The following is a 14,815-nucleotide window of genomic DNA, read 5'->3' as shown; positions in this document are numbered from 1 at the left end:
GTGAGCTACTGGCTTTAAAGTTGTGAGCTGCTGCATGAATTATTGTGTTCTGGGGTCATCCTTTCTGAGCTATGTGTGAGCTGAAGGCTAAAAATGTGTGAGCTGAAGGCTAAAAATCTGTAAGCTAGCTCTCCATACCATACCAAACCTTTAATGAAATAACAGTTGCAAATAAAAATACACAGAATATAAAAATTTAAACATAGGAGATAAAATCAAAATGAAACCAAGTTTACAGATGCATGGTCAGATTTAAATTTAAGGATGTCAGCCAAAAATTTTGCAACAGCCTCGCTAACCTCCCCCTCAGTATCGTTCAATAAATAATAACAGGGTGGCAGAATAGACAAATCTGGGGAGAAAGAAAGCTTGCAAAATAAATCTTTACAGAGATTATGATAAAAGGAACGATCAAGCAATATATGCTGAATTGAGTCGGGAATATTCGCTCCACAGGAACAGAGTCTGTCGCCTAAAGGGACTCGATGATATCTCCCTTGTAAAACTTTGGAGGGAAACACATTTAGTCTAGCTAACATAAATGCCCTGCGGTGACATGGAATGGTTAAGTCTGATAATGGGGCATTTTGCCACAAAAAGCATAAAGACCTAAGGAAGCTGGGGAGCAAATATAAGGGTCTGTTGGCTGTAGTTTCGTTTCCTCCAACTCCCACAGTCTCAATTTAATACATCTGAAGATATATGACTAACGCAGTTTAGAGGGAACACTGCTCAGAGGGTGTCTGTTGTGGGGAGAGAAGGGAAAGGAGATTGTAAGCTGCTCTGAGACTCTTTTGGGTAGTGAAGGGTGGGGTACAAATCCTCTCTTCTCTATTTCATACTATGAAACCTTATAGGAGAAAGAGGAACGCCCAGAGGCTAGTCTTCACTCTTGTTTCATGCTGCAATCTCTAAATCTGCATCTCTGAAGACAGTGCAAGAGTTCTCCATAGCAATCACCTGAGATACTGCAAGGAGAGAGACACAGAGAGAGAGACTGCTTTTTTCCTGCCTGTAAAATCCTCCAATTGACAGCATGTCTGACACTGATGAAGCATCGACTTCAGGCACTACCACTGAAGCATCGACTTCAGGCACTACCAGGAACAACGGAGCAGCTCCCAGCTCAACCCAATGTGCTGATGTGAGTAATCTCAATGTTCAGATATCCCCTTCGAATTCCAAATTTCAGAATTTGGTCAGCAAGCTTCTCTGTGGGGCAGATATCTTGAATCAGGAAACCCTTAACCTTCAAAGACAGGTTGAAGGAAATTCAGGAACATTTCACTCATTAAATTAAAAATAAAATCCCATGCTCACCATTTTATGGTTCCTGACACATGTCACACTTGTATGGAAAGAGAAATACACCAAGAAGACTTAAAAAAACAAAAAGGTGAATAATTAAAAAAGCAAAAGGCTGACATACAAAAATAAATTAATTGAAACATGGTTACTGTTAACAAAGAAAGTAATTGCCTCCCTTTAGAAGGCTTTCCAGCTGCCTAAAGTAAAGGAGTGGTATATGTGTTTGGGATTATATAATTTTTGACAAAACAACGGATGTTAAGAGGTTAAATGAATATACTTTATCTGAGTCAAACTTTCTGACTAAGTGATACCTTAAAAAAAACCTTTAAAATAATGTAGATTCTTGTTATATCATTAAAGGGTATTGGAATTGGAGTTTGCCATATTCTTTTCAATTTATTTAGCTATTGTAATAATTAAGTTCTGTATAACAATGGTAATTTTAATTCTGTAATAATATTAACTCTCTCGTTGTGTTGTGTTGATGTGTTATTAAAAACTACTGCAAAAAAGAAAAAAGAATGAAAAAAAAGAAAAGCTAAAGACTTTTTAAAAAGAAAAATCTTCAAATAAATCTCTCCTCAGTTAAAAATTATTGGTTAAAAGCCACCTGAAAAAGGGAAATTTTAGCTTGATACATTAAAATACCAGGGCTAGGCCTGAGGCAAACTTGTATTGGGGAAGAAAATAGAAGTCCTGTTCACTGTTCTCTCTAAGCTGAGTTAGTGTTACCTAGTTCAAAGATTTTTAGCCTCCAGCTCACATATTTTTGTATCAGTGCAGGAAAAATAGCCGCAGAGCAAACTAATTTATGCAGTAGCTTGCAACTTTAATGCCAGGAGCTCACAAAGTAGAATCTTTGCTCACAAGACTCCACATCTTAGAGGGAGTACATCTTGCTGATACTGATTTAACATACCCCTGGCTCTATTGGAAGAAAATTTCTTAAGTGGGCTGCCACCATAGGGGGAAAAAAGCCTTCTCCATTGTGTTTATGTATCTTAGAGATATACTGGTGTGCCCAGGGATGGTCAGAGCCAAAGGTCAACAGGGACAGCTGACTGAGTCCTACTCAGAGCAACCACCCAGAGCCCCACTCCCCAAAGGAGAGAGGAGAAGAAAAAGAAGAGGCTCCTGAATCCATTTGCACCTGGCTCCTGCCTATGTCTTGTGCAACTAGATTCCAGGGGCAGCAGTGACTCCAATCCTTATTGCATTGGCTGAGGCAATGTAGTTAGCCAGCTAGGATGCATCTTTTATTTTCTTTCATTCCAAGTACCTTTCCCTAAAGTTTTTGGGTGAGGGATGGAAATATTATGGGCTGGGGAGCGGTGGAAATATCACCAATATGATATTTATACTACACACAGATTTCCCACACCCTTTGCTTGGCCATGTCAAGGTGGTGGTGGGTGATGCAGGCACTGGTTTTGGGGTCCCATCTTGAAGTTTTGGCCAGGGCTCCAAAGTCACTAAGTCTGCCCTGGGTGTGCCAAACCACAGATCTCTTGATATCTGGCATAAGGAAATTAGAACAAGGAGGAGGAGGGAGATATACTTCAATAGCAACTGAGGAAGAATACTTTTTGGACTCAAGGATTTATTTCTGCATGATGGTGGTTTTGAAGCCTTTCTAACTAACCTTTCCATGTTGGCAAAAGTGCTCAATAAAGGTATTATGCATGGAACATATATGCTTTAAATTTATGGAGACACGTGTGCTATAAACAGAGCAGCTAAAAGTTCCCAATAGTCACATAAGTCATTTCACAGTTGAAAGGCACTGGAGAGAAGCCATGAGGAAGTTTCAGGCTCTTGCTGCTTTTTTCCCTTGTCTTTCTCCTCTGCTCAAATGTCAAGGGGCAAGGGGGTAAGGCTGCTTTTTATTTCTCCTAAAAGTGCTGTATGACACTGTGACGGTAATGAGCGGGTTAACAAGAAAACTGACGCATAGAGCCTGTGTCAGGTGACCTGAGGGTGGGGGCCAGAGTGCTTGGAACTCTCAGAGGTGATTGACAGCTAACAGCTGAGGGCAGTGTGTGACAGATGGAGTCTGAGGGAGACTGCTGAAGAGAGCGGTTGGTCTGAGAAGGAGCTGAGACAGGAGCTGAGGAGAGTCTTCGAGAGAAGCAAAGCTCCCGGTTCACTCTATTTAGACAGCCACGGGGCTGTGTGTGACTAGAGAAGAGTCACAGTAAAAGACCTGAGAGGTCACAGACACAGAGACACTTCTCTTAAGAGCTAAAGAGGTGGTTGAGGGAAAGATGTGGGTCTAGAAGTCTGAAGGGCTGGGAGAAGAGATACCAGTCGACGTAAGGGACTTGGCACATTATACCCAAGAGGCCAACCCAGAATAGTGTTGGAGAGTGAAAGCTGTATGATCTGTGAAACCTGAGAGACCTAAGTGAACTTGATATTATAAAGCCCGAACTACGAAGAAACTGTTAACTGCATGAGATACAACATAGCCCATGTATATATTTCCCATTCCCCAGTTGAAGACGGTGTGTGTATGTTAATAAATTTCTGTGGTTTACTTTAAAGTTCTCAGGTGCCAGTATATTGGGAAAACTATCAAAGCTGCTGTGGTCCCCTACAAACTGAGTTTATATCCATCTGAAAGCAAAACAAAAACCCCGAAGAGACTAGTAGTGAGAAATCCATATTACACCCACCCCTTGAGTTCCCTAATCGTGAGGTAAAATTAAAGAGGAAGAACTGAGGCTGAAAAGGGGCTGGGGTAGCCATAAGCCGCATATAGAAGCGATCCAGTGAGACTGCGAGGTGCGCTGTGATAAGTGGTTGCTAGCGCCGGGATTTCGAAGAAACCCCCCCCCCCCCCAAAAAAAAAGTGTCACTAGGACACACAGAAGGTAGAGGGACACTGCAGTAAAGGAATTAAGACAGTTTTTTGAAAAATTCCTGTCAGAAATGGCTCCTCCTAAGAGAATTACCACAGCCACTGGGGATGGGCAGACACAAGAAGAGATTCCTGAGGAGAATCCTAGTCAAAGCATGGAGGCTATGAAAATACAGTTAGAATTGGCCAGAATAGAATCAGAAAAAGAAATTCAAATGGCCAAGATTCAAGTAGAAAGAGAACATAGAGAAAGGGAAGCAGAAAGAGAGAAAGAAATACAAATGGCTAGGATAGAAGCAGAAAGAGAGCATTGAGAGAGAGAACATAGAGAAAGGGAAAAAGAGAGAGAACATGAGGAAAAAATATACAGTTTGAAACTCCAGGAGATTCAGGCGAGGCCAGAGTTTCAACGTGACACTAGAAGCGAAAGGTGCCTCACTGTAGAACAAAAGAAATTCCCCAAGTATCAAAAAGGGGATGATGTAGAAGCTTTTTTGTTTAATTTTGAAAGGACCTGTAAAGATTTAAAAGTTGCTGATGAGGACAGAATGATTTATTTGAGACCTCAGATTTGTGGAGAGTTGAGTGAAATATGCTCTGAACTGAGGGATGAGGAGACCTCTTCTCAATTATACAAGGAAAGATTCAGAGTCTGCTTTGGATTAACAGCAGAGCAAAGTAGGAAAAAAATCAGAGAAATATATATTTCCCATTCCCCAGTTGAAGACGGTGTGTGTATGTTAATAAATTTCTGTGGTTTACTTTAAAGTTCTCAGGTGCCAGTATATTGGGAAAACTATCAAAGCTGCTGTGGTCCCCTACAAACTGAGTTTATATCCATCTGAAAGCAAAACAAAAACCCCGATGAGACTAGTAGTGAGAAATCCATATTACACCCACCCCTTGAGTTCCCTAATCGTGAGGTAAAATTAAAGAGGAAGAACTGAGGCTGAAGAGGGGCTGGGGTAGCCATAAGCCACATATAGAAGCGATCCAGTGAGACTGCGAGGCGCGCTGTGATAGACACATTTCATTAACATTCAGCAAAGTCTTTAGCAAACGTAGAAGGAATGATGGCAGGGATCCAGAATGCTTCCAGAATACTTCTTCAAGCTAGACCGAAGTTGATTTGTTGAGAATTCCAGACCACTAAATTGGATTAGCAGTGATTTTGTTTAACTCAAAAACTCAGGAAGCATAGTTCTATAAAAAGTGAAATTCTTTAAGACATAATTGTCAGCACCTGAACAACAGTTCCCAGAATGCTTCATCAGAAGCTATGAAAAGTAAGCCGAGCTCACACCCAAAAGTCTGATTTGTACAAAGTCTTTTAGAATAAGATCTTTTGGCTCAGGTGATAGAAGAGATTTACAGAGGTGTTTTTTCTTGCTTGAAATTAGAATCATTGGATGGTCTCAAGTTAGTATCTCTTTATGAATGCGGACCTCTGTAGAACATACTGATGAGTTTATATAATGTTCCTTTAAGATCCTTTGCTTGTGGCAACAGACAGCTATATATCTAGTAATGGAATTCTAGCAGGAGCTCCATGAGGCCACATACCCCTGATGTAGTCAATCCTTCAAGAAATTACAAAAAAGAGCCCTTTAAGCTTTTGGAGAATTGGCTACATCAGGGGTGTGTGGCCTAATATGCAAAGGAGCTCCTGCTAGAATTCCACCCCTGTTATCTGTCATCTTCCACCAAGAGATCTTCATGGGAGTCCCTTGTTAGAGAATGAGTTTGATGGGAGATTTTGGAATCACCAATAGGTATATCCAAGGTGCAAGTTACAATGCCTTCTAACAGATAATTTTTAATATTGAATTAAATGGCCTTAAAAAGTTTAATTTGGCAAACCTGTAACTGAAATGTCTTAGGGAACAGAGTAGAAGTCTAGTTATATATTGTACAATAAGCAAAATGTTCAGGAGATATCAATAAACATGGAGGAAAATTACTTTTTTTTAAAAAATAGGGTTTTCTCAGTTTAATAATGGTGAATATGTGAGGAAGGAGATGACTCTAGATCAGGGTTGTCAAACTGATTTGTTATGAGGGCCAGATCTGACATAAATGAGACCTTGTTGGGCCGGGGCATATCGAGTCAGGCCGTGTGTGTGCCTATTTAAGATTAGGTAGCAGAGGATATAAACTTTATAAAGGACACAGACAAACAGAATTAATTTTTTTTTAAACTTAAAACATGCTTGAGACATTAGCACTCATTGGTCTTAAAAATGATTTCTTTGTATCTCTCCCATGGGATCCAAGGAACTCTGACACTTTCCTTCCTTTCCCAGTGGCCAGGAGGGGGAGGAGCCTCAACCAATAGAAGGAAGAGAGGCTTGGCTCAATAACTGCTGTGTGATTGAGAGAGCCTGGCAAAGCAAATTCTGCCTTCCTCCTCCTTTCCAAGGGAGAAGCCTCAGCCAATGGAGAAAATAGAGACTGTTAAGCAGAAAAAAGCAAGAAAGAGGGAGAAGGAAGCAGATGACAGCCAGTTGCTCAGAGCCTGATAGGAGCCCTCCAGGGATCTGATTCTGCCCCTGGGCCGCATGTTTGACACCCCTGCTCTATGTCTTGGATCAACCAGTAATTTCTACAGATGGAAGGTATTTTTAATCAGTGTAGCATGACTTTCTCACCTCATTGTAGTACTCATTACATTCTCTGCCTGAATCTTCTTAAGATTCACAGGAAATGAAGTGACATTAAAGGGCATTTATTTCCAGTAAGCCCTGGCAATCAGCAGCCAAGGACTTCAGATTTACATCGCTGTACCCCAGTCTACCTGGAATGTTGCAATATATTCTGGAGGGGGTGAAAACAGAAGCTGACTCCCAGCTGATCAGGGCATCAATGAATATGTACTTTTATTTGCCCCCTGGGAAAACTGGAAGCTTGCTGCATTCTAGAAAGGATAGAAAATAGTAGACTATTATTTACAGATCATCCAGATTCAACTTCGGATTCCCCGAAGCAAAAGAATTGCTGAATCCCAGCAAGGCTAGGACACAGTAGCATTTATAGGGCAAGAGATCAGAAGCAGACTCCCAGCTGATGACCCCGTCCACTGATAGTTTTCTTTTAATCCACAGAGCGGTGTTTGCCAATCTGTTTGCCAAGTGCTTGAGTTGTTTGGTGGAAGTAGAACCTATTCCTGTTTGTATTATATTTCAGTTGCATGTTTCAAACATGGCATATAGCAGGGCTGGCCCAGCCACATGTGGTGCTTTCAGATATATTGTGTGGTTCTTGAAGCCCCCACTGCCCTGTTGGCTGGCTTAGAGAAGGTATTTGTCTCTTTAAATAACTTCTCCAAGCCAAGCCAACCAGAAGTTTGGAAAATGCATTTAAAGTTAAATATGCTTTATTTCCACTTATCTCTCCCCATCTGTTTCCCTCCCTCCCTTCCTTCTTTCAAACATCTGATGTTCATGCCTTGTGTCTCTCCAACATCTGACATTTATTCTATGCAGCTCTCAGTTTGGCTACCCCTGGTATATAGGCTACCAAATATATTTCTTGATTAATTGCAGACTTCTGTGTGAGTGAAACAGTGGGGGTGGGTTTGTGCTTTATGGCTTCAACATGCCATGTTTTTGACCTCAATATTTTGTTAAAACAGCAAAGCAAAGTTCCTGAGTTGCAGCTGTCACCTTTGGAAAAGGAAATTTTGTCCCGCTTTCTGGTGGTGGTTGGAGCGCCATCCTGAATGAGTTGCACTGTGTCAAACTGCATGTGGACCCCGATCACTTCAAGCTTTTGAGTGATGCCCTTATTGTCCTGGTCTCTCACTTCAGCAAGGATTCCACCCCTGCTACCTATCCCATCTTCCACAAGCTGGTCCTGGCTCTCCACTACCACATCTCCTGAGGGGAACTGTGGTGACCTCCTTTCCTATTTCCACCTAATAAAAGTCATTGCCTGCAAAATAATAATAATAATAATCTTTTTTTTTGTATGAATGTACCATTAGAGAGCAAGATATTCAGGATATTTGTCATCTACTTTTTGAAAAATGCCCAGGATATTATTGGGAAAATGTGCTGGTGAGTCTTTGAAATTCTCTGTGCACTGTGTGAATGACCAGTTATGTCTTTGTCATTGGAGCCCAGCCTTTCCATGTCACCTCTTGGTTTTTCAGAGCTGTTCATAAGTAGTGAAGTAGAAGCTTTGCTCTTCATTTTGGGAGATCCCTAACAAAATCCTCAGAAGAAGTGCTTTGGCTTCTATTGGCCAACTACTTTTTAATTTAATTTCTGAATCGCTGCAACACTCCTACATTCTAGTGTGGAACTGTGAACTCAGCAGCAGGAAATAGTTCATCATCGGCTTTTTTTAAATGAAACACTAATGAGCAAAAGACAGGGAATATTGACTTGTGGATGATGGGGAAATTCTTGAGGGTCCCAACAAGGAGTTCAACTAGAGACAGTGGACTTCAGCAGAAAAGAATGTATGAAGTCATTTAAACTACACAGAGAGATCCTATCCAGATACTGAAAATGAGTTCTCCAAAGTTTAACAGATACACCATGCGTTATAAAGTACGGTATCATCTTTCACCTCCAGTTATCCCATGATCTATTCACTACACATTCACTATGTTTTCATTATCATTTACTACATTTAAAGGTAAAGGTAGTCCCCTGTGCAAGCACCAGTTGTTTCCGACTCTGGGGTGATGTTGCTCTCACAACTTTTTCATGGCAGACTTTTTATGGGGTGGTTTGCCATTGCCTTGCCCAGTCATCTACACTTTCCCCCCCCCCCCCCAGCAAGCTGGGTACTCATTTTGCTGACCTCAGAAGGATGGAAGGCTGAGTCAACCTCAAGCCGGAAGGATGGAAGGCTGAGTCAACCTCGAGCTACTTGAAAACCCAGCTTCCGCCGAGACTGAACTCAGGTCGTGAGCAGAGAGTTTGGACTGAAGTACTGCAGCTTAAAAGTTAAAGGTAGTCCCCTGTGCAAGCACCAGTTGTTTCCGACTCTGGGGTGACGTTGCTCTCACAACTTTTTCATGGCAGACGTTTTACAGGGTGGTTTGCCATTGCCTTGCCCAGTCATCTACACTTTCCCCCCAGCAAGCTGGGTACTCATTTTGCTAACCTTGGAAGATTGGAAGGCTGAGTCAACCTTGAGCTGGCTACCTGAATCCAGCTTCCACTGGGATCGAACTCAGGTATTGATCAGAGCTTAGGACTGCAGTACTGCAGCTTTACCACTGTGCCACGGGGCTCTTCTTACTACATTTACTGATTACTTTTCTTCAAAGTGCTTTTCAAAACGTGATTACAAAGATAATCGTAAAGATTAAATAATGACCGTAAAGATAGCAGGCATTTCTCAATGGTAGGCAGGCCTTTTTTTTTCTCCCCTGGAGGACATGGTAGAGTGCTGAAACTTCTTTGTGGAAACAAAGTTCTTAGAAAATATTTAAAAGTTCATTAAGTGCACCCATGTGTTTCTCATTCATTTCTGTCTTGAGAGTTCCAACATCTATTTTACCAGGAAAAAAAGCCTTGATGGTAGGCAACTGTTTGTGGTTTATTCCTTCATCTTTTATCTTCCTATTTTATCTCTGAGATTAGGTTTAGAACAGACATCACCAGGCACTTTATCTTATTGAATACACCGCTAGATCCAATTGAAGCAGACAGAGACATTCTTAATGTAACTACTCCTTATGAGGCTAGTAGCATTTATGATATCAGCAGAAGTCAGACAAAGTTCAAGAATTTAGGACATACAAAGGTTTTAAGTTTTAAGTTAATATCTCTGTCATGGATCAAATTGACCTTTGTTTGATAAGCCAGATCAATAGGGCACCATGCAGTGCATATGTTGTCATTTCACAATGATGTTTTCCAAGTTTAGTCCAAGTAGTACAACCCTCTTGGCTCTTAACACAGGGCATACTGGTCAAAGCAGAAACAAAGTTTTACAGCACAGGGATATTTTGGAATGTGTATTTTGGAATGAGAATAGCTAAGGCTCACCTGTGCTGCTCTTCTCATCTGTGAACTATTGGGAGGCACAGGGCTGGTGCTAATGTTTTTGGTGTCCTAGGTGAGACCACATATTAGTGCCCCCCCCCCCACACACCAGTTTTAAAACCCAGGAAAAACGGACACTGAACTTGAAACTCTGTACATTTTTAAACATTTTTAAATTTATTTATTTTTTAAACTGAGAATAATATAACATCATCATAGGTGGTTTTCTTTTTTGATCCTAGACCTACAGGGGAATTCTGAGACAGACAAGAGAATACCATCTTTCACAAACATAAAGCAATGCTGTGCTGACCCGCATAACATTGGCTATATGCCAAACTGGCTGCAAACAAGTTTTCATCAGCTTTTTCATAGGAGCATAGGAGCATCTTCAGTGCTACGAAAGTATAGTGCATAGGTGGGAACAACTCAAATTCTGTCCTTCATGAAAAAAAAAAAAAACTTTCTTAACTTTCCTTCCTTCCTCCCTCCCAATATCCCTCTCTCCCAACATCTGATGTTCATGTCTTGCAGCTCTCAAACATTGGACACTTATTCTATGTGGCTGTTACGTTTAGCAAGTTTGGCCACCCTTGCTCCAGATCCAAAAGAGGTCTTCGTTCACTGAAGTGTCTGTCTCTGATCAGTTTGTATGTGCCTTGTGGCAATAGGATATTTTATATATACTAGTCCTTATACTCGAAGGCAAATAAGACCCTACAGCAGAGCTTTGGGCCCATGGGCTGGGGAGGGGTGGAATATCACCTATATGATATTTATACTACACACAGACTTCCCATACACATTCGTGTAAGCATTCTCTATCTTAAACTATAGCTTGGGAAACTGGCATAGTTAAAGTTGCTGGAAACATAAAATAACTTAGAGCAGTTACAGTTAGATGTTTTCTAGCTCCTACAGACTTAGAAGGAGACATACAGACATTTAACAATACAACAGACATTTAACAATACACTTCACAATGCAGAATCTATTAGCAACCAGTGTTAAATAAGGAATCTATATACCATATCTGACTGGATTGTAATCTTTAAAGTGCTTCCTGTCATCACCAGCCTCAAACTGGTCATTCTGGCATACATCCTAACTGCATCCCTAGGGGGGAAAGTTGTAGCAAGTGACTGCAGAGTCTTCCCTGAGCACACCTGTTATGTCACCTACAACTTTAAAGGTGGCATTTTTTTTTAAATAGAACTGATTATTTATTTCTGGAATGTGTTCATATGTTTTAAAAGGCAGAAACTCATAGAACTACTGCCACCCACAACTACCTGGTTTCTAGATCACCCTAGAGTTCCAGACAGAAAAAAAAATGCCTATTCATCTACTTTTTATCTTGTCTGTTTCCCAAAGCCCCCAGTGCAGTGCATGTGTTTTACTCGTCCTCGTTGCAACAGCTACATAAGGTAAGTTAGACTGAAAGAGAATTCTTGGTAGGGTTGCCAAGTCCAATTCAAGAAATATCTGGGGGCTTCGGGGGTGGAACCAGAAGTTAAGTTGTGACAAGCATAACTGAACTCCAAAGGAAGTTCTGGCCATCACATTTAAAAGGACTGCACATCTTTTAAATACCTTCCCTCCTTTGTTTAATATATAACATAGCCAGTTGTTTTGCAGTTCAAATACCAGTGAACTAACACTTCTGGCATAACAATGTTAGAAGGAACACTTGACTGCTTCCGTCATCTATCTAAACTGGAAATCTAGAACAATTTTTCAAAGGTTTTACAATATTCTTGAATCCATTTTGTTTAATTGGCTTATTCAGCTCAATAGAAATTCTGAAATGTTTTTGATCATTTCTCAGCTGTCATAATTAAAAAAAAAATTAGACATGCTCTGGAAGAAGCATTTGGAGCAGGATAAAATTTACTATATAGAAACTGTACATTTCAGTTGGCAAGCTTTCATTAATTATAGGGGGGAGAGGTTGCCCTACTTTTGAAAGTGATCTAAAATCTCAGAAATAAAAGGCTAAAACCCCACTGTGGAGGATATTGCAGACTGATCAGCCAAAGCACTGAAGATATGCAATGCCCACATTATCAAATAGGAAGGCTGCTAGGCGGTGGTCCCAATCCCCCAGTATGATGCGCCCCAGAGCCTCTTTCGTGGTGCGCTCCATGCGCTCTGCTTGGCCGTTGGTGGCCGGATGAAAGGGGGCGGACCAGATGTGGTATATTAGGTATCTGTTTACAAACTCCCAGAATTCCCGGGAGGTGAAGGCGGTCCCATTGTCTGTGACTAGGCTATTGGGAATACCATGCGTGCAAAAGACCCTACGCAGGGCTCTGACTGCCGCCGCCGTGGAGGTTGAAGCTACTGGAATAACTTCCAACCACTTGGTGTATGCGTCCACCAGAATAAAGAATATTTGGCCCTGGTATGGCCCTGCAAAGTCAAGGTGTAACCGGGACCACGGCCTCCTATTGGAATCCCAGCGGTGGACAGGGCCACTAGGCGGATCAGGCCAGGGCTCTTGGCAGGGTGGACACCTTCGAACCCACCTCTCAATCTCTTCGTCCATTCCCGGCCACCACACATAGCTGCGTGCTAGGGCCTTCATCTGCACTATTCCTGGATGTGTTTTGTGTAGGGCTTTCAGCACTTGTTTCCACAATGGGGGGGGGGGGGAACCACCACCCTGCTTCCCCAGAGAAGGCACCCCTTGTGTGTGGACAGTTCTTCCCTGCGCGCTGCGAAGGCCCTGAATTCTGCAGCCTGTTTCCCCTCAGGCCATCCCCTCCCCACCCAGTCTAAAACATGGGCGAGGATGCGGTCTCGACCCGTGGCTTTAGCCACCTCGGTGGCGTGGAGGGGCCTCTCTGGTAGCATCTCAATAAGCATCACATGGTGGGCCGGCGTTGGGTCCGGGTCCATCGAGGGCAGCGGCAAGCGGCGTGTCCCATAGCTTTGCCTGGGTGGTGGACCAGGGCATATGTGTATGAACTGAGGAACTGATTCCACCACAGGATGCGCTGTGACAGAATTTGCGGCGTCTGGCGGTCTGGGGCGAGGAGGCCCAGAAGCGGCTTATGGTCTGTGGCGATCGTGAAACGCCTACCATACAGGTAGTCGTTAAATTTATGCAGCGTTGCCACGATTGCTAAAGCCTCTTTGTCAATCTGGGCGTAGTTGCGCTCAGCGAGGGTCAGGGTCCTTGAATAATAGGCCACTGGAACCTCCCTCCCGTCCAGGAGTTGGTTCCCCAGGACGGCGCCTACCCTGTAGGGGGAGGCGTCGCATGCCAGAATCACTAGGAGGGATTCGTCAAAGTGGTGGAGCACGTCATTAGAAACTAGGAGGCCCTTGACTGCCTGAAAAGTGGCAGCCTGCTGCTTTCCCCAGACCCACGGGGCATTTTTATCCAGGAGCCTATTAAGGGGTTCTGCAATGGCTACTTGGTGTGGCAAAAATGAATGATAAAGATTCAATAACCCCAATAAACTTTGTAGCTCCGCCTTGCACGTGGGGGCCGGAGCGTGGACAATTGCCTTAGTCTTGTCGGGTGGATCCCCACGGCGTCTACAGCAAACCCCAAGAACTCAACCCTCAACACCCCGAGGGAACACTTTTCCCGCTTGACTTTGAGTCCCGCTGCCTGGACACGGCGGAGTACCTCATGCAGACGGCTGCTGAACTCCTCAGCGTCCGGGGGCGGCGATCAGAACATTGTTAAAAAACGGTTGCACTCCGGGGATCCCTTTAAGGAGAAAATCCATTATGCTCTGAAAAATCCCCAGAGCCACGCTTACCCCGAATTGTAACTGCCGCACCCGAAAAGCTCCCCTGTAATTCACAATGGTTTGGGCTTCTGCCGTCTTGTTGTCTACCGGAAGTTGCTGGTATGCCTAAGCCAAGTCCTGCTTCCCAAAAACCTTCGTCGCCACTATAATGTACTGAGTGACGAGACGTGTTGAAGGCAACATACTTTATTAGTAAGTACATCACAAGAGAGAGAATGGTGGGCTGGGTCCCGATTATATACATGCCCCGGAACAACCCTCCGTCAGGCCAGTTCCAATCCTGGTTAGTTAAACTTCCCGCCATAGATCTTGATTGGTGGTGCGTATTAGCGAGCTACATCTGGGGACCAGTGGGGTTTCCCTGGTCACCTCTGTAGCGTGCGCTGTGCTGTACATAGAGATTTGAATGCAGGACATAACAATTCAAAAACAGATTTAAGAAAAGTTTTTCCTTCTTGCTTCTTGATACTGCTTGTAAACTTTCCTTTCTGTTCTGTGATGAACAGGGATTGAAACCTAATCCTCAAAACTTTTGCTTTAAAGAACTGGGGTGCTGAGAGTTTTCTACTAGAGATCCCGAGGTCTTTTTACACAACTGCCCCTCCAGATGTTCTATAGGAATAGAGAATGGCCAGATATTAATTCTGTGAGAGTGATACATCCTTAATTCATTCATTGAAATGGAACACATAATGCCAAAGAGAGATCACCTTAGTGTGGGTTGTCAAAGTTATGTGATTAGGAAGAAGGACAACCACAGAACTGAGAGACGACAGGAAATAATGTTTCAAGAAACTACTATATTGATTAGCTGTATAAGTGTGCTGCTAATTAACTACAACACACTGGACTAATTGAAATATTCATTCCCCCCC

This window comes from Heteronotia binoei, chromosome 17 (assembly GCF_032191835.1).
Source record: "Heteronotia binoei isolate CCM8104 ecotype False Entrance Well chromosome 17, APGP_CSIRO_Hbin_v1, whole genome shotgun sequence".
Taxonomy (NCBI): Eukaryota; Metazoa; Chordata; class Lepidosauria; order Squamata; family Gekkonidae; genus Heteronotia; species Heteronotia binoei.
The sequence above is the reverse complement of the archived record's forward strand: the minus strand, read 5'-3'. Positions refer to the sequence as shown.